The 23623-nt window shown below is 40.6% G+C and overlaps 1 protein-coding gene across 3 annotated transcripts in view; it reads left to right on the top strand.

Moving 5' to 3' along the window:
* Positions 1-23623, top strand: part of LOC109934731 (zinc finger protein 438) — a 69205-nt gene that overhangs the window by 27459 nt on the left and 18123 nt on the right. The gene's annotated exons all lie outside the window — the stretch shown is intronic.

Raw genomic sequence — 23623 nt, 5'->3', positions numbered from 1 at the left:
GGGCTGGAGAATGGCACTAGCTGGGAATTTCTTTCCGGAGCCGGTACAAACACGATGGGTCAAATGGCCTCCTCCTGTTCTGTAACGTTCTATTATTCTATTGAAGACATTTTAACAGGGCATTTGGGATAAGTTCCGGGTATTCAGGCAGAGCCAACTTGGCTTTGACAAAGGGACATTATGTTTAACCAATTTATTGGAGTTCTTCGAAGAAGAATAGGAAAGGTTTAGAAGGATATGGACCAAATGCTGGCAAATGAGACTAGAGTAATTTAGGATACCTGGTTGGCATGGACGATTTGGACCAAAAGGTCTGTTTCCATGCTGCACAACCCTGTGACTCTATGACTAAGTAACTTGTGCTGCAAGTAAAGGGGAGCCAGTGGATATATTGTATTTAGATATCCAGAACGCATTTGATGAAGCGCCATATCAAAAATGATTGCAGAAAATAAAAGATCATGATTTGGGGGTAACATTGGCATGCATAGAAGATTGGTTGGCTTAGGAAGCAAAGAATAGGAATAAATGGGTCTTTTTCAGGCTGGCAGTGTCATGAGCAGTGTGCCAAAGGGATCTGTGCTTGCGCCTCAACTGTTTACAACGTGCGTAAATGATTTGTATGGAGGGCCCAAAGGTATGGTTGTCAGTTTGCTGATTTCACAAAGATCAGTTGTGGTCAGTTGTGAAGAGGACATTAGGAGCCTACAAAGGGATATAGACAAGTTAAATGAGTAGGCAAATATCTGACAAATGGAATGTAAAAAGGGAAGTGTGAGGTTGTCCATTTTGGCAGAAAGAATAAAACAAAAACGCGTTACCTATGGTGAAAGGATGCAGAGCTATGAGGTGCAAATAGGTCTGGGTGTCCTAGTGCTTGAATCACAGAAGATTAGCATGTAGGTACAGCAAGTAATTAGGAAAGCTAGTAGAATGTTGTGTTTTATTATGAGGAACATAGGAATACGAGTAGGCTATTCAACCCTTCAAGCCTGTTCTTTCATTCAATGAGATCATGGCTGATCTGTGGCCTACTTCTATATACATGCCTTTGGCCCAAATCACTTAATACCTTTGATTAACAAAAAAAATTCTATTTCAGATTTAAAATTAACAACTGATTTAACATAATTTGCCTTTTGTGGAAGACAATTCCAAACATCCACTCCACTTTGTGTGTAGAAATGCTTCTTGGCGTTTCTCCTGAACGGCCTGACTAATTTTTAGACTATACTCCTTAGTTCTAGAATCTCCAACCAATGGGGAATTGACAGGGAAGTTATGCTTCGGTTATCCAGGGCATTTGGTGAGATTGCATCTGAAATACTGTGTCATTGACAATCAGTTGCTGACAAGTATGATCGTCCATCTAGGAAATTCCATTACGATGTATAGTACCAGTCACTGTGACCACGGAGAGGATGTTAATGCATTGGAAGCAATTCAGTGAAGGTTTACTAGACTAATACTGCTAGACCTGCTGAGATTTCCCAGCAATTTCGGTTTTTGTTTCAGGTTTCCAGCATTCACTATTCTTTTGGTTTTTTACTAGGCTCATACCTGGGATGTACAGATTGTTTTATGAGGAAAGGTTGGACAGGCTAGACTTGAATCCACTGGAGTTTAGATGAGTCAGATGTGACTTAATTGAAGCACATAAGACCCTGAGGGGACTTGATTGTGTGGATGTCAAAATGATGTTTGCTCTTGTAGGAGATTCTAGATCTAGGGCTCACAGTTTTCAAAATAGGTCAGCCATTTAAAACAGGCAATGAGTAAAAAAAAAAAATTTGTCTTAGAGTGTTGAGAGTCTTTAGAATTCCCTTCCTCAAAAGGCAGCAAATACAGAATCTTTAAATATTTTTAAAGCAGGGCTAGATAGATGCTTGACCACCAAGGGAAAGATTATTGTGGGTATGCAGGCATGCAGAGTTCAGGTTAAACTCAGATCTGCCTTGATTTTATTGAATGGTGGAGCAGGCTCAGAAGGCTGTATGACCTACTCTTTTTCCTAGTTCATGTGTTTAAATCCTGAAGACATATTAACTGTCCCTATAAATATTGACCTGTTAACTGACAAAATATTGCTCATCAACCTGAGCAGAGTATCCATCTTACAGAGTTTCTTGTTTCACTATTTCCCCATTCCTTTTTATTAGTGCCCACCTGGTCTTGGGCTCCCCATCCACATATGGCTCAATCCCATCTATAAACAATTCCTCTACTTTCCCTTCTATGGGAAGGCATTTGCAGCTGTTGTATATAGTAGCCTGCTTCTTCGTTTCTTTTCTGTGTCTTCCTGTGGCTTTTGGCAACTTTGAGCAGTTCTGAACATCCCAGTGTTCCTCTGTTAAAATCTGTACTTCTGTCCAGGTCATTCATTCCAAATCTCCGCTTCCTAAGCCAACCAATCTCACCTCCACTGTGACACCAAGTTACAACTCTCGAAACAACAGTCTTGTTTGTATTGTCTTTATTGGCCTGGTTGTAAGGTGGACTGCCTGAAATCGGCATGTAGGGCAAAATTTGTATGACCACAGCAAGCCTAGGCAGCAGAGATAGTAGGAACTGCAGATGCTGGAGAATCTGAGATAACAAGGTGTAGAGCTGGATGAACACAGCAGGCCAAGCAGCATCAGAGGAGCAGGAAGGCTGACAGCAGATTGATTTGACTGGTTTACCTTATGAACAATACTAGCTCCTTTTTTACTCAAGGAACCATGATCCTGGCACCACACTGTCTTTGGTTATTTCACCCGTTGCTGTGGATCCTCAAATTCTCACACCAGTTCCCCATCCCAAATGCTGACTGCCCACCTAATGGTTGTAAGATAAACATACCTATCACCTGATATCAACATTTGAACTGGTACAAGTGATTAAGCGTTCAGGATGTCACTAACAATGCTGTTGTTGTGATAAATGACCATTTTCGAATCTGGATGGTCCAAGCAATCAAAGATATTAATGGAACCAAGGCAAGGGAGAGGCTCATCTTTGTTACCCAAAGAATGTCTCAAAAATATAACTCAACCTCATGCAGACACAAGTTATCTTAAACACGAGCCTCAGCTCTGCTAGTAACTAAGGTAACTGATATCCTCTTTGGGTGCTCAGTTCCCCTTATCTCATTGCTCTGTGCAGCAATAAATAATGTGCTTACTCAGGCTGTTCTTGTTGGAGCATTGAAGAAATCAAGGGTATTTAGAACAGTCAAATTATAGTACATTTCAGTTTTAACCCTAATAATATTAATCCCTTGTCCCTTCTGGCCAAGTGGAGAAAATAGGCTATTTCTTTTAACTTTATCAAAATTGTGTGAAATTATAAGAATGTACAGTAACTCCTCTTGGGCTGCTGCTAGCGTGGAAGTAGTCTTAATAGTTGAAGTCTCACCCAATTGTACAAGTTTTCCATTACTAGTATAGTTTTTGCAAATGTACATTGAATGTCTTTGACCTTTGTGCTGAATACATGTTAGAATTTCCTGACTTGGCGGCCAACTATGCCTCATTCTTGACTAAAAATAATAGCCCATCCAGATCAGAAAGGCCCAAATATTACTCCCACTCTATGATGAATGGATTGAGTAAAGGCAATGGTACTATGGTTAGCCTCAGTATTTCTACATTGGTGAAGGAAAATCTGCCAGCTTTCTTGCTTCTGATCACAATCTGTCACATTTGCTGGTGACAGCATTGGACTCAACTGTGCTTTCCTCCTCAGTCAAGTAGCCTGCCAACACTCAGCTGAGGAGAACAACTGTTTGGATAAAATACTTGAGGGCAGCCATCGAGAGAGAGAAAATTCAGAACAAGTGAAAAAGTGATAATTTAGACTCCTGTTATCATGATGCCAAAATAAAAGCCCATATCAAATCAATACCTTCATTCATGGTATTATAGGTATTTTCTTGTTCAGAGATACTATTGCACACCAGGTGGGACTTGAACCCACGGCTTTTGCCTCACAGGTAGGGACTACAAGAGCTCTTTGCAAACGTAACATTTCACCACTATGCCATGGTGTTGTATACTGTGTTATGGATAAACTAGATGTGTTTCTGTCATTTCAAATATTGTTCTCATTTAGCATAGACTTCTTTTAAATGCACCATGCATCTTTTCTCAGTTTGGCTAGAATTGTAAGTAACTGTTAATGTAATGTAATGCTGTAATGCATATTAAATAGTTGATTTGATTTTGATCTTCAATGATACATTGCAACAATTGAGATTGAAATACTCTTGTGTCTCAGAAGTTCTATTCACTCGGAAATTCTTATTCACAAAAGGCCATTCTCCAATATAAAGTTGCCTGTATAACCAGTACAGATATACTCGCATCTGTCTGCTCATCAAACCTCACTTCCACCATCCCTGGGTGGTTTGAAGTTTTATTTGGATTTGAATGAACAATTGCAAGAATGTAGCAACATGTGAAAACAGTTACTAATATGTGGAGGCCTCATGCTAAGAGATGGACAAATATCTAAGACTAGCATATTTTAGTGATGACTTGTTTTCCTCTTCTGAACTGTTTCTTGATATTAAAAAAGAGATTGGTGAATGCTGCAGTTGTTTCATCAGTTCCTGCTACGTTGTATGTAGATCATGCAGATTTACCTTCACTACTAACATTGTTAGCAACTGCACGGTGCGTGCCCCTCTGTCCATTATCTTGAGATGTTGAGTACTTTCCATAATCCAGCCCCATTATTGCCAGTTGTCCTCTGGAACCTCAATGGGATGGCAGTTATTTTTCATTTTTGTTTGAGCTCTTACATTTAGTGCTGTTCAATAGCTGGGGGTAGCATAGCAGGTCTGATTCTGTCCTTACCCGTGTATTTAACCCGCAGTAGTCGGCAGAGGTATTTGTTCTTTTTTTCCTCATTTTCCTTAATTAATAAACAGTTTTATAGTGGCCAAATCCTTCTCTGCTGAATGCAGAGTCTACACAAAGTGTGGATCAAACCCAAGATTAGCTGAAGCAGCAGGATAAAGCATTATGTGAATTATGTTTGCAGTCGGACCTGATATCTGTGCTTTATCGTATAATGTATCCACTTTGAAGATCTTCTATTCTTTGCCCCGAGCCCTATTTAGTGAGTATTTATTAAACTGCTAGGATATTCATTGCAAACATCCAGCATTTCCAAAGGTTATTTGAAAAATAAAGTAACCTTACATTTTCACCTAATGTACAAAAGAGCAGGGACTGAAAGACCTGTGGATGCTAGAAATCAGAAACAGAAACAGAAATTGCTGGAAAAGCTCAGCAGGTCTGGCAGCATCTGTGGAGAGAAATCAGTTAACGTTTTGGGTCCAGTAACCCTTCTTCAGAGCTGATGGTAGTTAGGAAATAGTTTGTTTTTATGCAGAAGGTAGGGTGTTGGGAGGGGGGTAATGAGTAAACAGTAGGTGGAGATAGAGCCCAAGGAGAGTTAGACAAAGGACTGAATAATGGTCAACATAAGACAATGAATAGCTGCTAATGGGGACTATTAGTGGCTAACAATGGGTAGTGTGTAATAGATGATGTGATAACAAGGCCTGGTGTATGGGGTTGGGCTAAGGACATGGGAGAAAGTGCCTCAAGCCCTAAAATTGTTGAACTCGGTATTGAGTCCAGAAGGGTATAGATTTCCCAGGCAGAAAATGAGGTGTGTTCTTCCAGCTGGTGTTGAGCTTCACTGGAACATTGCAGCAAGCCTCAGAGAGAGCTGTTGGCCAGGGAACAGGGTGGTGTGTTGAAGTGACAGGCGACTGGAAGCTCAGGGTCTTTTCTGTTGAATGAATGAACGTGGTCTGTAAAGCGGTCACCCAATCTACGCTTTGTTTCTCCAATGTAGAGGAGACCACATTGTGAGCAGCAAATGCAGTAGACTAGATTGAGTGATGTTTTGCTTCACCTGAAAGATGTGTTTCAGCCCTTGGATACTGAGGAGGGAGGAAGTAAATGGGCAGGTGTTGCACCTTTTGCGGTTGCGGCAGAAGGTGCCATAGGGTTGTGGGAGTGAAGGAGGAATGTACTATGTTGTCTCGGAGTAAATGGACCTTGTAGAAGTCTGACAAGGGAAGGGAGGGGAATATGAGTCTGGAGGTGGTGGAAATGGGGGCTAATGATCCTGTGGATGTGGTCGCTGGTGGGATAGTAGTTGAGGACAAGGAGGAACCCTATTGCAGTTGTGGGAGGGAAGAGAGGGGTGAGGGCTGACATGCAGGAGATGAGTGGGACCCAGCTGAGGACCTTATCAACCATGGTGTTGGGCAATCCTTGGTTGTGGAAGATGGACATTTTGGAGTCCCATTTGTCAAAGTTGGCATCATGAAAAAGATGCGACAGAGATGGAGGAACTAGGAGAGTGAAATAGAGTCTTTACAGGAAGCAGCGAGTGAGGATGTATAGTCCAGGTAAATGTGGGAGTCAGTGGGTTTATAGTGGATAATTTTTGGCCAGTCTATCCCCAGAAATGGAAATAGAGATGCCAAGGAAGGGAAGAGAGGAGTCAGATTTGGACAAGGTAAAGGTGAAAGTGGGATGGACGTTGGAAGTGAAATTGAAAAAACTTTTCCAATTCTGGACGAGAGAGGGAAGCAGCACTGATGATGTCATCGATGTAGTAGAGAAAGAGTTGTAGGTGGGAGCTGGAGTAGGATTGGAACAAGCAATGTTCCACGTACTCCACGAAGAGACAGGCATAACTTGGGCCCATACGGGTACTGATGGCAACACTTTGACTTGAAGAAAGTGAGAGGAGTTAAAAGAGTTGTTCTGGGTGAGGATGAGCTCAGCCAGGTGGAAGAGGGTGCTAGTGGATGGGGTCTGTTCACCAGATGAGATGAGGTTAGTGACCATAGTTGACACAATGGCCTGATGTTCTATAATGGGGTTATGGTCCAGGGGAGATAGGAGGAGGTATCTGAGGGCTGGCGCTCAGCCTCCACAATGTAGAGGTCAGTCCACCAGACAACAATAGCATCACCTTTATCGGCAGGCTTAATTACAAAGTTGTTGTTGGATCTGAGAGCACGGAGCCCAGTCAGTTCATGGGAAGATAGGTTGGAATGGGTGAGAGGGGCAAAGGAACTGAGGTGACCAACGCCATTTTGACAGTACTTGATGAACAGGCTCAGTGCAGGTTAAAGGCCAGAGGTAGGGGTCCAGTTGGAGGGAGAATGTTAAAGGTGGGTGAAGGAGTCTGTGGGACGGAGACAGAAGTTCTGCTCCTCTCTCTGACAAGATTTCCATTCCAATCTTTTGTCCACCGTCATTAATTTTGCAGTCACTGCTGGTGTTGGACGAGTTATTTTGACAGTGCATGTGCTTCAGTGATAGTGTCCTTTACCTCTGAGCCAGAGGCCAATTTGCTCTATAATCACGGTAATGCCAATTGCCTCACAGTTACTTGTGTAGCAAAATTGGGCTGTTGAGTAGATAAAGGGAAATATTTAGCCTAAGTCTGAGGGGAAATCTCAGTCCTTCAAGATCAGTTGTACTGTTAAATCTATTCCTTTAGAGTTTCCATTTGTCTTCAGTTGCTAACCATTTTTACCTTGATTGTACCTTCTCTGATCTTCATTTGATTAAATGTACTGAAATATCCTATTAATCCTCTGTGGAAAGCTGTGATGAGTTTTATTGTTGTGTTGAAATCTGGAACACTATGGAACGCTCACATGCTGAGATTATGTTGATTTTGATGGTTTTCCAAATATCATTTGTCTCTTTAACTGTGAGATATGGAATATAAACTAGCTGTCCTCAAAAGGTGATGGTGTGCTTCTCCTTGAGCCACTCAAATCCTTGCACTGTTACTGCTGCTACATTTGTGTCAGGTAGGCGTTTCCAAGGTATTCATAATTGAAGATGAAAGAAAGGAGATTTGAGGCTTGACACTTTTGGCTACAATTTAAGAAAATACAAAATAACTAGAGACCATCAATACAAGAAAATCACCAAGAACTTACTCGGCGAACCTCAAGGATGTTCTTAACCAATGCTCAATTCTCGATGTGCATGCTCTCCACATCGACTCACAGAATTTTACCTATCAACATCTCACCATAATCCCAGCCCAACATGAAGTTGAAAGTCCATCCAACAATTGAGATCCATCAGAATTTGTGGCATAGATGGAATTCCTGCCAGAATACTAGAATATGTTGGAAAAGCATCCTTGCACATGTATATGACTCATCTCCTTCACTAGAAGCAAGAAAACATGTCAGTGAGTCTCTGAGATGCTAGAATTGTGACCATCTTCAAGAAAGAAAACAAGACTGATTGCAGTAGCTATAGAGGCATATCCATGCTATCCACTGCAGGGAAGTTCACTGCAAGAATTTTCCTCAGGCACTTCTTCCTGTAGGCTGTGAGGGGTGATAGATATAGGACAGATGTCAGAGGTAGGTTCTTTACTCAGAGAGTAGTAAGGGCGTGGAATGCCCTGCCTGCAAAAATAGTAGACTCGCCAACTTTAAGGGCATTTAAATGGTCATTGGATAAACATATGGATGATAATGGAATAGTTTAGGTTAGATGGGCTTCAGATTGGTTTCACAGGTCGGCGCAACATCGAGGGCCGAAGGGCCTGTACTGCGCTGTAATGTTCTATGTTCTATGTAGGTCTCCTCTTCTCAGAGCCACAATGCTAATTCTGTCCATCAAGCAACACAGTGGACATGTTCTTCACAAGTCTAAGGGAGCCTCTCATCAGTCGTGTGTAATAAAATCTAAAAAAACTGCAGATGCCATAAATCAGGAACAAAAGCAGAAGTTGCTGGAAGTGCAAGATTTAGAGGAGATTCTAGCTCCTTACTGAATCAAGGTGGACTGTGAGGAGAGGCTTTGACTACAGCACCAGTAATTTATGTAAAAATAATCAGGTCAAGTAAAGTGTGACTGTTTTTTTTCCCCCTCAGTGTTGCAAGTATAAAATTGCAGGATGAATCTCCATTTCTCAGAGGGTAGCTATGTTTTAGGAAGAATGAAATTGCATTTCTGTAGTACGTTTCAGGTCTTAGAAATATGCTTTACTGCCATTTGAAGTACTTTTTGAGGTGTAGTCATGCAATGTGAAAAACACAAGGTCCTGCATGGTAGACAAATTGGTACAGTTAGGTAACGTGGGATTCAGGGTGAGATTACCAATTGGATACATATTTGGCTTAATGACCAGAGACAGAAGGTGGTGGTGGAGGGTTGCATTTCGCACTGGAGGCATGTCACCAGCAGTCTGCCGCAGGGATCGATTCTGTGTCCTTTGATTTGGATGAGAATATAGAAGGCATGATTAGTAAGTTTGCGGACGACACCAAAATTGGTGGCATAGTAGACAGTGAAGAAGGTTTTCTAAGATTTCAGAGGGATCTTGATCAAATGAGTCAATGGGCCGAAAAATGGCAGATGGAGTTCAATCTGGATTAATGTGAGGCATTCCATTTTGGTACAACAAACAAAGGTAGGGCTTATACAATTAATGGTCGGGCCTTGGGTAGTGTTGTAGAACAGAGGAACCTAGGGATCCAGGCACATAATCGTCCAGTTATTGGAAGGATATTAAGCTGAAGAGGATTCAGAAGAGATTTACCAGGATGTTGCTGGATATAGAAAGTTTAAGTTATAAAGAAAGGCTGAGACTTCTTTCACCCGAACGTAAGAGGTTGAGAGGTGACCTGATAGAATCATAGAATCCCTGCAGTGCGGAAATAGGCATTTGACCCAACAAGTCCACACCGCCCCTCTGAAGGCCATAGAAGTTTATAAAATAATGAGAGATATAGACAGAGTTAATGGTAGTTGTCTTTTCTCTAGGAAGGGAGACTTCAAGACTAGGGAGCACATCTTTAAGGTGAGGGAAGAGAGATGTAAAAAAGACTTGAGGGACAGTTTTTTTTAGAGGTTGGTTCATGTGTGGAATGAAGGTCCTGAGGAAGTGGTGGATATGGGTACAATAACAATGTTTAAAAGACCTTTGAATAAATGCATGAATAGTCAGGGTCTAGAGGGATATGGGCCAGGAGCAGGCAGGTGGGACTAGTTTAGTTTGGGATTATGTGTGGCATGGGCTGATTGGACCAAAGGATCTGTTTCCATGCTGTGTGACTCTATGACCTTTGCAAGTCTGGCAGCATTTATGAAGAAAAATCAGAGTTAATGTTTCAGATCTGGTGTCCCTTCGTGAGGCCCTTGCAAAATGTTAACTCTGATTTTTCTTCACAGATGCTGCCAGACCAGCTGAGCTTTTTGAGCAACTTCTAATCAGTGGTGTGTCAGTTGTTGGAGGGGATTCTGAGAGACAAGACCTACACACATTTAGAAAGGCAAAGACTGATTAGAGATAGTCAACATAGCTTTGTGCATGGGAAATCATGTCTTACGAATTTGATTGTGTTTTTTTGAAGAGTTGACCAAGAAGATAGATGAAGCCAGAGCAGTCAGTGGTGTCTACATGGACTTCAACAAGGCCTTCGACAAGGTTCTACATTCTAGATTGGTTAGTAAGCTTAGATCACGTGAAGACCTAGTCAGTTGGATACAAATTTGGCCTGATGGTGGGAGACAGAGGGTGATGATGGAAGGTTGTTGTTCAGACTGGAAGCCTGTGACCAGCGATATCCATTGTTTTTTGTCATCTATATAAACAATTTGGATGAGAATATAGGAGGAATGGTTAGGAAGTTTGCAGATGACAACAAAATTGATGGTATAGTAGGCAATGAAGAAGGTTATCTCAGCATACAATGGGATCTTGATCAACTGGAGCAGTGGGTCGAGGAATGGCAGATGGAATTTAATGTAGGTGAATGCGAGGTGTTGTATTTTGAAAAGACAAACTGGCCCTGGGGATTGGTTGCAAAAAGAGACACCTAGGTATGTAGCTGCCTAGTTCTTTGAAAGTGGCATCACAGATAGACAGATTGGTGAAGAAGGCATTTGGCACACTGGCCTTCATTGGTCGGAGCACTGAGTGTAGGAGTTGGGCGTCATGTTGCAGCTGTACAGGGCATTGGTAAGACCACATTTGGAGTACTGCATGGAATTCTGGTCGCCCTGCTATAGGAAGGATCTTATTCAACTGGAAAGGGTTCAAAAAAATGGTTTACAAAGATGTTACTGGAAAGTTTGAGTTATATGGATAGGCTGGGACATTTTTTCCCTGGAGTGTTGAGGATTGGCATTATAGAGGCTATAAAATCATGAGGGGCATGGGTAAGGTGAATAACCAAGGTCCATTCCCCCAGATTGGGGAGTCCAAAATTAGAGGGCATAGGTTTAAGGTGAGAGGGGAAAGATTTAAAAACACCCTGAGGGGAGACTTCTTCACAGAGTGTGATTGTGTATATGGAATGAGCTGCCAGAGGAAGTGGTAGAGTCAGAGGCAATTATACCATTTAAAAGACATTTGAACAGGTACATGGATAGGAAACGTTTAGAGGCATATTGGCCAAATACAGGTGAATGGAACTAGTTCAGTTGAAGAAACCTGGTTGGCATGGACGAGATGCATCAAAGGGTCTATTTCCATGCAATATGACTCTATGATTCTAAGTGCACAGAAAAGTATGTGGAGCAGCTACAATTTCTTTAAAATGACATCTTTTTGACCCCTCAGTACGAACAACAAGGAAGGATTATGGAATGTCAAATTTGACTGCCCGCTGAAATTATCATAATCTTTTGCCTGCTGCACAACATGCAAGCTGTGATTCTGATCAGTGGATCTGCCACAGACCTAATATGTGTGAAAACTGGGGTTATACATGGCAATGTCATCACAGTAATGCTTTTCTGTGTCTTCCTTGCTGTACTACTCCATCCCATATCCCATGAAGTTTCCCACTGAAGTAGAGGAAATCTACAGATAAAGCAGGAAACTGTTCAACTACCTCACTCACAGTCCAGAACCAAGAGTGTCCTGTCATCAAGCTGCAAAGTGCAGATGACACTTGCATGTACATATACTCAGAGACTGAGCTCCAAACAATCATCCAATGGACTTGGACAATTAGAATGGGTATTCTAGTGCATGGCAGATGAAGTACAATGTGTATAAATGTGAGGCTATCCACTTTTGTAGCAAAAACAAAAAGGTCAACAATTACTTGAGTAGTGATAAATTAGGAAATGGGAGGTGCAACGCGATCTGGATGTCCTTGTACAACAGTTGCTGAAAGTAAACATGCAGATGCAGCAGGCAGTGAAGGAAGCAAATGATAAATTGATCTTTATAGCTAGAAGATTCGAGTACAGGAGCAGGGATGTCTTGCTGCAATTGTACAAGGCCTTGATGAGATAACATCTGGTGTATCAAAGAACAAAGAAAATTACAGCACAGGAACAGCCCCTTCGGCCCTCCAAGTCTGCACCGACATGTTGCCCGTCACAACTAAAACCCCCTACGCTTCCAGGGACCGTATTCCTCTATTCCCATCCTATTCATGTATTTGTCAAGACGTCCTTTAAATGTCACTATAGTATCCGCTTCTACTACCTCCTCCGGCAGCGAGTTCCAGGCACCCACCACCCTCTGTGTAAAAACCTTGCCTTGGACATCACCTTTAAACCATGCCCCTCGCACCTTAAACATATGGCCCCTGGTTACTGACTCCCCCCCCCCCCCCCCCCAAGGAAAAAGCTTCTGACTGTCCACTCTGTCCATGCCCTTCATAATCTTGTAGACATCTATCAGGTATCCTTATCTGAGGAAGGATGTTCTGTCTTTGGACGGAGTGCAATGAGCGTTTACTAGACTGATTCTTGGGGTGGCAGGACTGATGTATGAAGAGAGACTGGATTGGTTAGGACTGTATTCACTGGAGTTTAGAGGAATTAAAGGGGGGCTTACAGAAACCTATAAAGTTCGAAGAGGACCACACAGAGTAAATGCAGGGACAATTGTTCCTGATGATCATGGAGTCCAGAACCAGGGGTCACAGTGTAAGGATATGGCATAGGCCATTTAGGACTGAGTTGAGGAGAAATGTCTTCACCAAGTGAGTTGTGAACCTGTGGCCTTCTCTGCTGCAGAAGGCTATTGAAGCTAAAACATCAAATGTTTTCAAGGAGTTATAGTTCTTAGGGCTAAAGGGATCAAAGGGTATGAAGAGAAAGTGGAAACAGAGTACTGAGTTGGATAATATAGCCATGATCGTATTGACTGATGGACCAGGCTGAAAGGGCTGAATGGCGGACTTCATATCCTATTTTCTATACTTTTACATTTCTAATTCTGGAAGTGTTAGAGAAAATGAGCCTTAGGCTAAGCATCTGGAAGACAACATCTCTCTATCAGCCTGCTTGCACAATACCCATGACTATCAAGATGCACAACAAGCCACTGAACTATATGGATCAGTTTCCATATCTTAATAGCCTCTTCTCAGTGAGAGCAGGCATTTATGATGAAACTCAATGTCCTCTCCAGCATGCCAACACAACCTTTGCCCATCTGAGGAACAGTTTGTTAATGTCATTGTCATCGAACAATAACCTCAAACCCAGCACCAGGCTCATGGTCTACAGGACAGCAGTGCTACCTCCATTCTGTAGGGATCAGAGACCATGAACAATATACAGCAACACTTCAAATCCTTTGAGAAATATCGCCAACAATGCCTCTGCAAAATCTTGTAAATCTACTGAGACAATAGGCACTTCATTATGAGTAACTTTTTCTGGGTCAGTATTCCTAATATTAATGTACTGGCTTTAGCCAGTCAGCTCTGGTGGGTGGGCCACATTGCTTACGTGCCTGACACAAGCTTCCCAAAACAAGATCTCTGCGCCAAGTGGTTATCAGGGCGATGAAGAGTTCCAGTAAAAAAATTTCAACACCCTCACCAACTTGTGGAAATCTCTTGTCCAAGACATGCCAAACTGAAGAAGATGCATTTGCTAAGGTGCCAACCATTTTGAGCATGCCCAACTGGCAAGTGGAGGCAAAGTGCAAATAGTGGAAGGTGGGCACAACGACCTGAGTAACCATCTTAGCTGCCATGTCAACCATTTCCACATGTGGCAGTGCATGTGGATCGCGTATTGGACTACTTAGTAAGCTCAGAACTCACAACTCAGGAGTTGATCCTGATGAATAACCTAAGAAAACCAATGGAATTCAGAAGTTTCTTTACCCCAAAGAATTTTGTTAATGTGGAACTCGCTACCTCAGGGAAAAGTTGATAGAAAGTACAGCTTCATTTAAAGGGAGGCTGAATAAGCAGCTGAGAGAAGGAAATAGAGGGTTGCATGAATAAATTTAGATGAGGAAAGACCGGCAAAGACGCAACTGAAGCATAAACATGAATGTGGATTTTTTGGGCTATGTGGCTTGTTCCTGTGCTGTAAGTTCTGTGTAATTTTGTATACTCCAAATGTTACCTGCAACTTGTCAAACCTAACTTTGATTCTATTTAACAATTTACCATGTTGAGATTTGTATCTGTCCTGGGCTGCCATTCAAGTACCATAACCCCAAAGTTACCATTCTGTTTCTGTTTCTGTTTAATGTGAGATTTAAAGAGCAGTTAATCTTGTTAAACACTTCTGATAACATAGTGGGCAAGTGCTTTGCATACTGAGTCACACAGACCAGGAAAGTCCAAGATGTTCAATCTGTGATGAATGAGCTAATCCTGACCCAACGTCACCCACATTGGAAAGTGAGCATGTGGCATGTAATTTCAGTCCCAACAGTGCATGGACAACGTTACTGGAATTTATATGTAGATTGTCAAAATTTAGTAATCTAATAATGTAATTTGTTGTTGTAATAATGTCTCGGGATGTGGGTGTGTGGTTTAGACTCTCACCTCTCTGCACGTTGTTAGCTATCTGTCTTGCCCAACCTGTCAAAGAGATCTTGACCAGAGGTTGAACATCTTCCTGCTGAGGTGGAAGGGGAATATGAAGATGAGTTGTCAATAATCCTGGGATTTACACTGAGTAACTTTATACCTTTTCAAAGAATACAACTTCTCTATTATTACTGGAAATTAATAGGTTTAAAAGAAATTCTACAGAATATGTTTAATAACTTTCGCCTGGGTTCTTCCCCCTAAGAAATTTTCTTGAAGTGAGTGTTTTACACACAAATTCCAGGCCATCATTCAGCAATCGGGTTGCCACTAAGTGGGATGGATGCCTTTATTGGACCTTCCAGCGTGGTGGGATAGTTTGTTTAAAAAAGAATTTGCATTCCTGTCCTCCCAGCTGGGGCCCCATATGGATCGTAGAATGAATACAGTGTGGAAACAGGCCTTTTGGTCCAACAAGTCCACACCGACCCTCAAAGCGTCCCACCTGGACCCATCTCCCTATAACCCACCTAATCTACATATCCCTGAACATTACGGGCAATTTAGCATGGCCAATCCACCTCGCCTGCCCATCTTTGGACTGTGGGAGGAAACCGGAGCTCCCGGAGGGCACACCATTTACTGTAGACAGAGCTTGTTAGTATCACTATTTTTCTGAAGATAGATGGCTGAAAAGGAAGTTATTTCAATCAAATATGTAAATCTTTTCAAATGTCCTTTCCTTAAAATGTTTACATTGTCCAGATATTTTTGATTCGAAGAGTTAATTGGGTTAATTCAAATCATTATAAGTGTTATTTGTTAATGCAAATAGAATTTTTGGTCTTCGTTGCATCCATTGTAATTGCTTGAACAGTGCAAAAGAAAAAGGAACTCATAGTGATTTGTTCATATTGTATTATATCTCATTATGGGAGAGGGGTTAGAAAGGAGAAGTGTATCTTTAGTTTCCCTACTTGCAGATGTGTCTACTGTACCCTCCAAATGAAGCCAGGTGTTTGTGGCACGGAAAATTGTGTACACAAGCCTGAGAGTCAGCTTTAGTGTTCTAGAATGACATTGCTTTTGTTTTACTCCCATTTGTCTGTATTTATGGAACAGAAAGCCTTGGGAAAAATGAACATTTGGTCACTTATTGGTGTGGAACTTGAGTATTGCTGAAAAAAAGATGCATTTGGCCAAAGGTTTTCATCTGCACTCATCAAAGCAATTTGTTAGAAGACAAATTGAAGCGAAAAAACAACATTTATACAGTAAGAGATAAAAGTGCTGATAGATTGGCAAATTGACTCTGCTTAATGAAGGAATACCCGAGTTAATGATTGACACTTAGCCAACAGGCTCCGTTTGAATTTTAAACCAGGCAGGTTGACTCTAATTTGTAATGGCATTGCCCCAAGTAATGAACCAATGACTGGTTGCCACCTATTTTGTTGATTTGAAATGGGCACAGTGAATATACATGTTCTTTCAGTCCACATAGAACAGGACCTTGTGAATAAAAACCGAAAAACTGCGGATGCTGTAAATCAGGAACAAAAACAAAATTGATGTTAATGTTTCAGGTCCGGTGACTCTCCCTCAGAACTGATAGTGGCTGGGAAAATGTCAGTTTATATCAAACCTTGTGAAAACCTTGTATAAAGCTCCTAGTATATACAGTTCCACCACACTGCAAGGCTGACTGATGATCCAAAATTGATTTTCAGTCCAAGACTTTGCACGTTAGAATTACCCAGCAAATGCTGTCCAATTGCAGAGTTCCATATAATGTTGGACATAGTGTTGTGAGTTTTGCAGGCACAGACTTGTTGGATACAGTAATGACCTTGCTTGTTGCGAACAGCTGAAGGGATATGGCATTTGCTATGATCCTTCAGTCTTTGGGACGCATGGCCTTTATGCCTGGCTTTACACTGGCATTGAAATTTATATACTGCATTACTCATTTGTGTGATAGGCACAATGTCTTTTTAGCTTGATGGCAGTATCTTGTTAGTGGCAAACTATACTCATGTTGCTACTGTATAGTAGCAATGTGAAACAGCTGGCTTGAAGTGTGCTGCACTTGTGTATACTGGAAGCCACATGATACATATAATACCTAGGGCACGCTGCAGACTGAAGGAGTATTTGCATGTGTGCATATTTCAACTCATGGAAGATAAGTGACAGTCATTTTCTGGCTGAAATGCCCTGACCTATCAGAAAATTTGACTGGTTTAAAATCAAACAAAGAATGATGGTTAACTGTCAATCATCATTAGTTGGTGCATTTTTCATGGCAGTGTCTCTACCAGACTCCAGTTGCCAACCAGTCAGCACTGTGCTCTCATGGAGTATAAATGTTGACTTTCCTCACAAAGTTGTATTCTTGTGACTTGACTTGATGAGTGCAAAATTAAAAACTTTGACAGTTTTTTTTCATAAATACTAAATAAATGTGTGAAACAATGTACTAAAACATTTTTTTTTCCTTCAGTAGATGTTTCTGATATGATGTAAATTTTGGTTCAGTGTTATAAAAAGTTCTTTCATTTAAATCAACAGAATTATTTGCTTTGTTTGACAGTGTCAATTATATTGAATCTATGGTGAATGTACTACATAATACAATACATCTAATTTAGTCAGCAGGTTGATTATCAATTGTGATTTGGAATTCTGACCAGTTTTCATAAAAATATTTTTGCACATTGTTTTTAAAGCCTTCTTTTTAGTATGTTCGTTTTCTCATTTTGCATCCCTTTGCCCTGAAAGCTGTAACTTTTGTTGCTGAGCATTCCTGCAGACATCGTTGACATTCTGGTACTTCATTGAAGTGGTCATTTTTCATGTGTAAACTTTGACAGAGTCAGCAGTCTACTAAATTTCTATGTCGGGGAGGAGGGGACAGCAAACAAATTCATTCTAGCTGAAACTTCAGTTATTTAAAGGTGGCTATTTCTACTATTAATAAAAAAAATTACGCCTCAAGTCAGATTAGACGATTAGGTGTTTATTTAAAGAGCATTTCAAATAATTTGGAAAACCTTTCCAGGGGTTACTTATCGTCACAATATGTGAATGATTGATTAAATCCTTACACACTTCAAAAAATAAGATTTGATGTCTAAAAAATTAGTGCCATATTGTGGTAGTTCACTGCCCCCATTCAATTTCTGACTTTTACAATGTCACTGTGACATAAGGAAATTGTGATCACTAAAGGAGGGAAAATTGAAGGGAGAACAACGTGTGAGTTTGTCTTCCTTTTCCTGATCACTGACTAGAATAGCACTATATGGCCAGAGGTTGTCCAGTCACTTGTCCTATCGGTACGACTGCCAGAGTAGAAAAATGGTTTAATAAATTTAGTTTACACACCTTCAAACTAAAATGTTAGGTTATTTAATACTGGTATGAGGAAACCTTATGAATATTGCAACACCTAAGGTATGAACTCCAGCTAATTTATAAGAAGCAGAATTTGCTATATTTGCTGTAATCTAGTTAAGAAGGTGACCAAGTTTTCAACAGGATGAACAATATAGTTTATTACATGCAGGAACACGGAATTATATACAGCTTTTCAAAAGCATGACTAAATTTGTTGAAGCCTTGATGCTTCTCACTCAAGCATCTCTCTCTCTCATGTGATCTCTTATCATAGTGAGATGTATTGTTTACCCTGTTCCATACATGATTCCTTTCAAACCCTTAACGGGACATCTGCCACAGTCTTTGTGTATATTTTTACATCGTCATTTTTACTTTTACAAACTTGCACATCAGCACCGAAGTCACTGACATCAGAGGTTCAGTCTATGAGGAGGCTTCATAACTCTACTCTGATCATGTTCTTGTGAGACTCGGAAGATCAGCACGCTTTCTCTGCACTCTTGTTCCTTGACTTGAATGGACCTCATTACGTTTGTAATATATTGTTCTTGAATTTCAGTTTCAACGTCTGGTCCAAGCATCTGTAAGATTGATTGACCTGTTTAATGACAAGGGATAAGATTTTTCCTGTGTTTTCTCATGGCACCACCTTAAGACTGCACTAAATAAGCTTCCAATTCATTACCATCTCTTTAGACAATTACTCCTCTTCTGTCTTGGTCTCATACCCAAATATTTTCTCCTTCCTCCAACTCGGTTAGATGTGCTCTGGTTATCATCATTATCATCATAGAATCCCTACAGTGTGGAAACTGGCCCTTCAGCCCAACAAGTCCACACCGACCTGTTGAGGAAACATAGTCAGCAGGACTTGTAGCCTGGATATAACTTGGGCTGAATGGAATGCTGCGTTCTAAGCTTTCTTTGCGTGAATGGTTTTGATTAGGCTAACCACCATTGTGAAGGAGTACGTCTAGAGTTTAGGAGTGCTGTTTGGAAAACCTGCATTCTACTTTAACAGAGCTTTGCTATTTCTGATTCCTCTTTCAGCTTTACCATTGAACTGGGGATGTCTTTAGGAACATGTAAGAATTATAAATTCAGAGTTTTCTGCAAAGTGTGTGGATTAGTTGTTTGCAAATTGTGGGCTATTATCAGAAACAACCTGGTCAGAAATGTTATATGTTGCTAAGATATCTTTGTTAAAATTTAAACAACTATTTCACTAGTTGTTGTGTCTGATTGTTGACTTAAATCCTCCTTGAAAAATAACCATTGACAATCAGGTAGGATTGCCCATTAAATATGGATAGATCAATTCCAGAATTTTTGTACTATTCTTTCATGGGGATGGATGTCACTGGCAAGGCCAGCTTTTTTTGCCCATCCTTAATATTCCTTGAAAATGTGTTTCTGAGCTGCCTTCTTGAACAGCTGCAGTCATTGGTGTGGGTGGATCTATAATATTGTTGGAAAGGGGGATTGGTTTGGAAGGTCCTGTTAGAGGAGCCTTGGATATTACTGCAATGATTGTATACATTGCTGTTACTGTATACCAATGGTGAAGAGACTGAATGTTGACGTTGGTGGATGTGGTGCCAATCAAGTGAGCTGCTTCATCATGGATATTGTCGAGCATCTTGAGTATTGTTGGAGCTGCACTCATTCAGGCAAATGGAGAGTATTCCATCACACTTTTGATATGTTCTTTGTTGATGATGGACAGACTTTGGGGAGACAGGAGATGAGTTCAGCAAGACAGAATTTCTGGCTGCTGACAACAGTATTTGTGTGGCTAGTTCAGTTCTGTTTCTGGTTAGTGCTAATCTCCAGGATATGGTTGCTTTCAAATTCTTGTTGGAAATTAGATTGAGTTGGGTCATAAGGGTTAGTTTGGTCTTTGCCTTGTGCATCCCTAGCAATTAGAAATTGTTTTCTTCTGCAGATCTTCCACAATGTCCATGTGGCCCTGGTGTATTTTCTCTAAAATTTCTATCTGAAGTGCAACATGTATCACTTGTTTCTCATTAGAAACCACCAAATTGTCCAACACGATAAAGTAATTGCTGTAGGCTTAGAAGATATTCATTTCCATGCCACTGGGATGTTGCTGTAGTCAACCTGGTGTACAGTGTTGGCAGATACGTATGCATTGATCATTTTACATCTTCACATGACAAGTCTCTTTGATCTCTTTTAAGCTTGTTGGCCATTGTGTTGCAGTGAACTGAAGATATGGCTCATTTCATCAATGAAGTTAATACCTTGTGTTGCATCATCAGTCGTTGCTCTGGACAGTGTATCTGCTACTGTTTGCAGCTTGCTGTGTACATATACCATTACATAGCAATTCTCATTGATCATAACTGGGATCTCTGGATTCTTTGACGCATTCTGGTGAGTTCCTTTTCATCAAGTGAGGAAACTGCGGTTTGTGATCTGACTCTAAGACCTCCTTTAAGCTGATGATGTAATCTGAGAACCTGTTGCAAACCCATGTGACTATCAGAGCATCTTTCTCCAAGACTATATTCCACGTCTCAGTGTCAGACAATGTTCAAGATGCATAATAAACCAGGCTATGACATCACTCTGGCTGTTCTTGGAGAAACACTGCCCTCAAACCTGTAACTCTGGTATCTGCTGCAATTGTCGTTACTGAAGGACTACGATGCACTAACATATCTGGCATTTTCTTAATCCTTTGATATGCCTGTTCCTGATGTGCATTCCAATACCATACTTAAATGTCTTGAAATTGCTGTTTTAAAGTTTCAGTAACTTATGCTAGCTTGTGCAGAAATTTTGCCAGCTCAGCCAATTAACCATTCCAAAGAATTATTGAAGATTTTGGACAAAGGCAGGAATTGGAAGTTCACTAATGACTCTTGTCATTTGCAGGCCTTATGCTCTTGGTATTAACAATGTACCTATGTGATGAATAGTCATTTGTGAGCGTTCACATTTATCATTTAAGTGTCAGGTCACCTTGTAGAAGATTTAAAATCACTCTCGGCCTTAGTTTATATTCTTTGATTAATTCACCAATGTTTAAGATGTTATCCATGTGGCATATTACTCCTTTAACATTCTGCAGAATGTTCAACGAGTTCTTTGGAAAATATCCGGTGCTGATGTCATACCAAATGGCAAGCGATCAAAACAAAATCTCTCTGAATGGCATAATGAAGGTTGTCAGTAACCTTGACTTCTTATCCAAAGGGACTTGCCAAAAGTTGCTGCTTGTGTCCAGGTTTGCAAACACGATACTTTTAGACAACTTTGCCAAATTTTCGTTTCCTGAGGACATCAGATGAATTTCCCTTGCTACAGCCTTATTAATTTGTGTTAAGTCTATATAAGTGTGAAGAGTACTGTTAAGTTTAGTGACTGAAATCATTCTAGAGCACTGCTCTGTAGGCTTGGTGACTGGAGAAATGACTCCCATCCTGGTCATCATCTCTTCTTGTTTCATTAGTGGCTGTGGTATTTTCCTTGGCATGAAAAGACACAGCAAATTTTCATGTGGTAATATTATATTCAATTCTAAGACTTAACCATAGAGACATAAAGATGTACAGCACAGAAACAGACCCTTCAGTCCAACTCGTCCATGCCAACCAGATATCCTAGATAAATCTAGTCCCGTTTGTCAGCATTTGTCCCACATTCCCCTAAACTCTTCCTAATCATATACCCATCCAGATGCCTTTTAAATGTTGTAATTGTACCAGCCTCCACCACTTCCTCTGGCAGCTCATTCCATACATGTTACACACTCTGCATGAAAAAATTGTCCTTTAGGTTCCTTTTAAATCTTTCCCCTCTCACCTTAAAGCTATGCTCTCTAGTTTTGGACTCCTCCACCCTAGGGAAGAGAGTTTGGTCTATTTACCCTATCCATGCCCTTCATGATTTTATGAAGTTCTACAAGGTTACCCCTCAGCTATTGACGCTCCACGGAAAATAAGTTATTTTTGAAGTGATTCATGGATTCTTGCTTCCTAATCCCTTCTAATTTTCTGATAATGTTAAGATCTATACAAGCCCTTCTACTTAAGAGAAAGGTCTTGTTTTTGTAGAACATTGTATTATCAATATCTACAAACCCTTGTACTGTAGAATGGCCTGTAGCTTTCCTTTGACTTTTAGTTTAAACTCTCTTGGACATGAAACTGAGCTTCTGTTAGTTGCAGGCACTCTGTTAATAACTATGGTTCATTGTCTGATAAAATTGTCGGTTATTCATCAGTTGACACGCATATCTGTATTCCAGAACTCAGGATTAGGTTAATTGATTTCACCAGGAAATGTTTGTTTTCTCTTCTGATAGAGCATTTCATGAGGTGAACAATCTCAATGTGTGAAGTTGTTTTCTTCAAACCTGTGAAGTTAAAGATTTCACATTGGCACATTTTCTCAAAATGGCAAAGTGTTGTCCAGTGAAAGTATTGTGTTTTAGTTGCAGGAACATGTTTACACCTCCTGGGCCTTTTTGATGCCGCAGCATTGTCAAGGTTTTATTTCATCTTGCACTTTCCATTCCAGTTATGCCTTCTCATTCATTTTCCTGTGCTTTCAGCACTCTTTGTTAACTGAAAGTTTCCTGAAGTAAGGTTTTTCTTCAACTTTGAGAATTACTCTACTTTACTTATGGATCTCTATCTGTCTCACAGCTCTGTTGCTTTTTTTAGTATGAAGTTTTCCTTAGACACTAAAAAGTCAGATAGGGATTCAACAGCAATACCTACAGCAGAGTGCTAATGTATTAATTTCTGTTTTTGGGATTCATTGTTATATCTCTCAACTAGCCTGTAAAGGTCACTAATAAAAGCATCTATCTATACACCTGGTTTCTGGACTCTTCCTTTGAATTTGGCACTTTCCAAAATCTTGTTGCTTCTCAGGTTGAAATAATTATCAAAGACTTTTATGGTATCTTAAAATTTATCTTGTGTTTCATTAATGCTTTTTCTTGCTGTAATATTATCTGCTACTGCTCCTATGGAATAAAGTGATACAACAAAGAATAAAGAAAATTGCAGTACAGGAACAGGCCCTTCGGCCCACCAAGCCTGCACCGACATGCTGCCCGTCACAACTAAAACCCCGTACTCTTCCGGGGACCGTATCCCTCTATTCCCATCCTATTCATGTATTTGCCAAGACGCCTTTAAAAGTCACTATAGTATCTGCATCCACTACCTCCTCTGACCGCATTCCAGGCACCCACCACCCTCTGATGCGTGGACTTGTTCTGCTTCTTGATGTCGAATAATTTTAAAGCAGTTCTGTACCTCAAAAATCTTCTTTCTCTGGAGTCCAGTTTTGAGTTTGATTTAGTCCTTGCATTTGCCTGAACCCTTCTGGTGGTGTATATTTAGAATTTATGGCTTTTCTGAAGCTTTCTAAGTAATTTACTTC

This window comes from Rhincodon typus, chromosome 2, assembly GCF_021869965.1.
Source record: "Rhincodon typus isolate 14 chromosome 2, sRhiTyp1.1, whole genome shotgun sequence".
In the NCBI taxonomy this organism is placed as follows: domain Eukaryota; kingdom Metazoa; phylum Chordata; class Chondrichthyes; order Orectolobiformes; family Rhincodontidae; genus Rhincodon; species Rhincodon typus.
The sequence above is the reverse complement of the archived record's forward strand: the minus strand, read 5'-3'. Positions and strand labels throughout refer to the sequence as shown.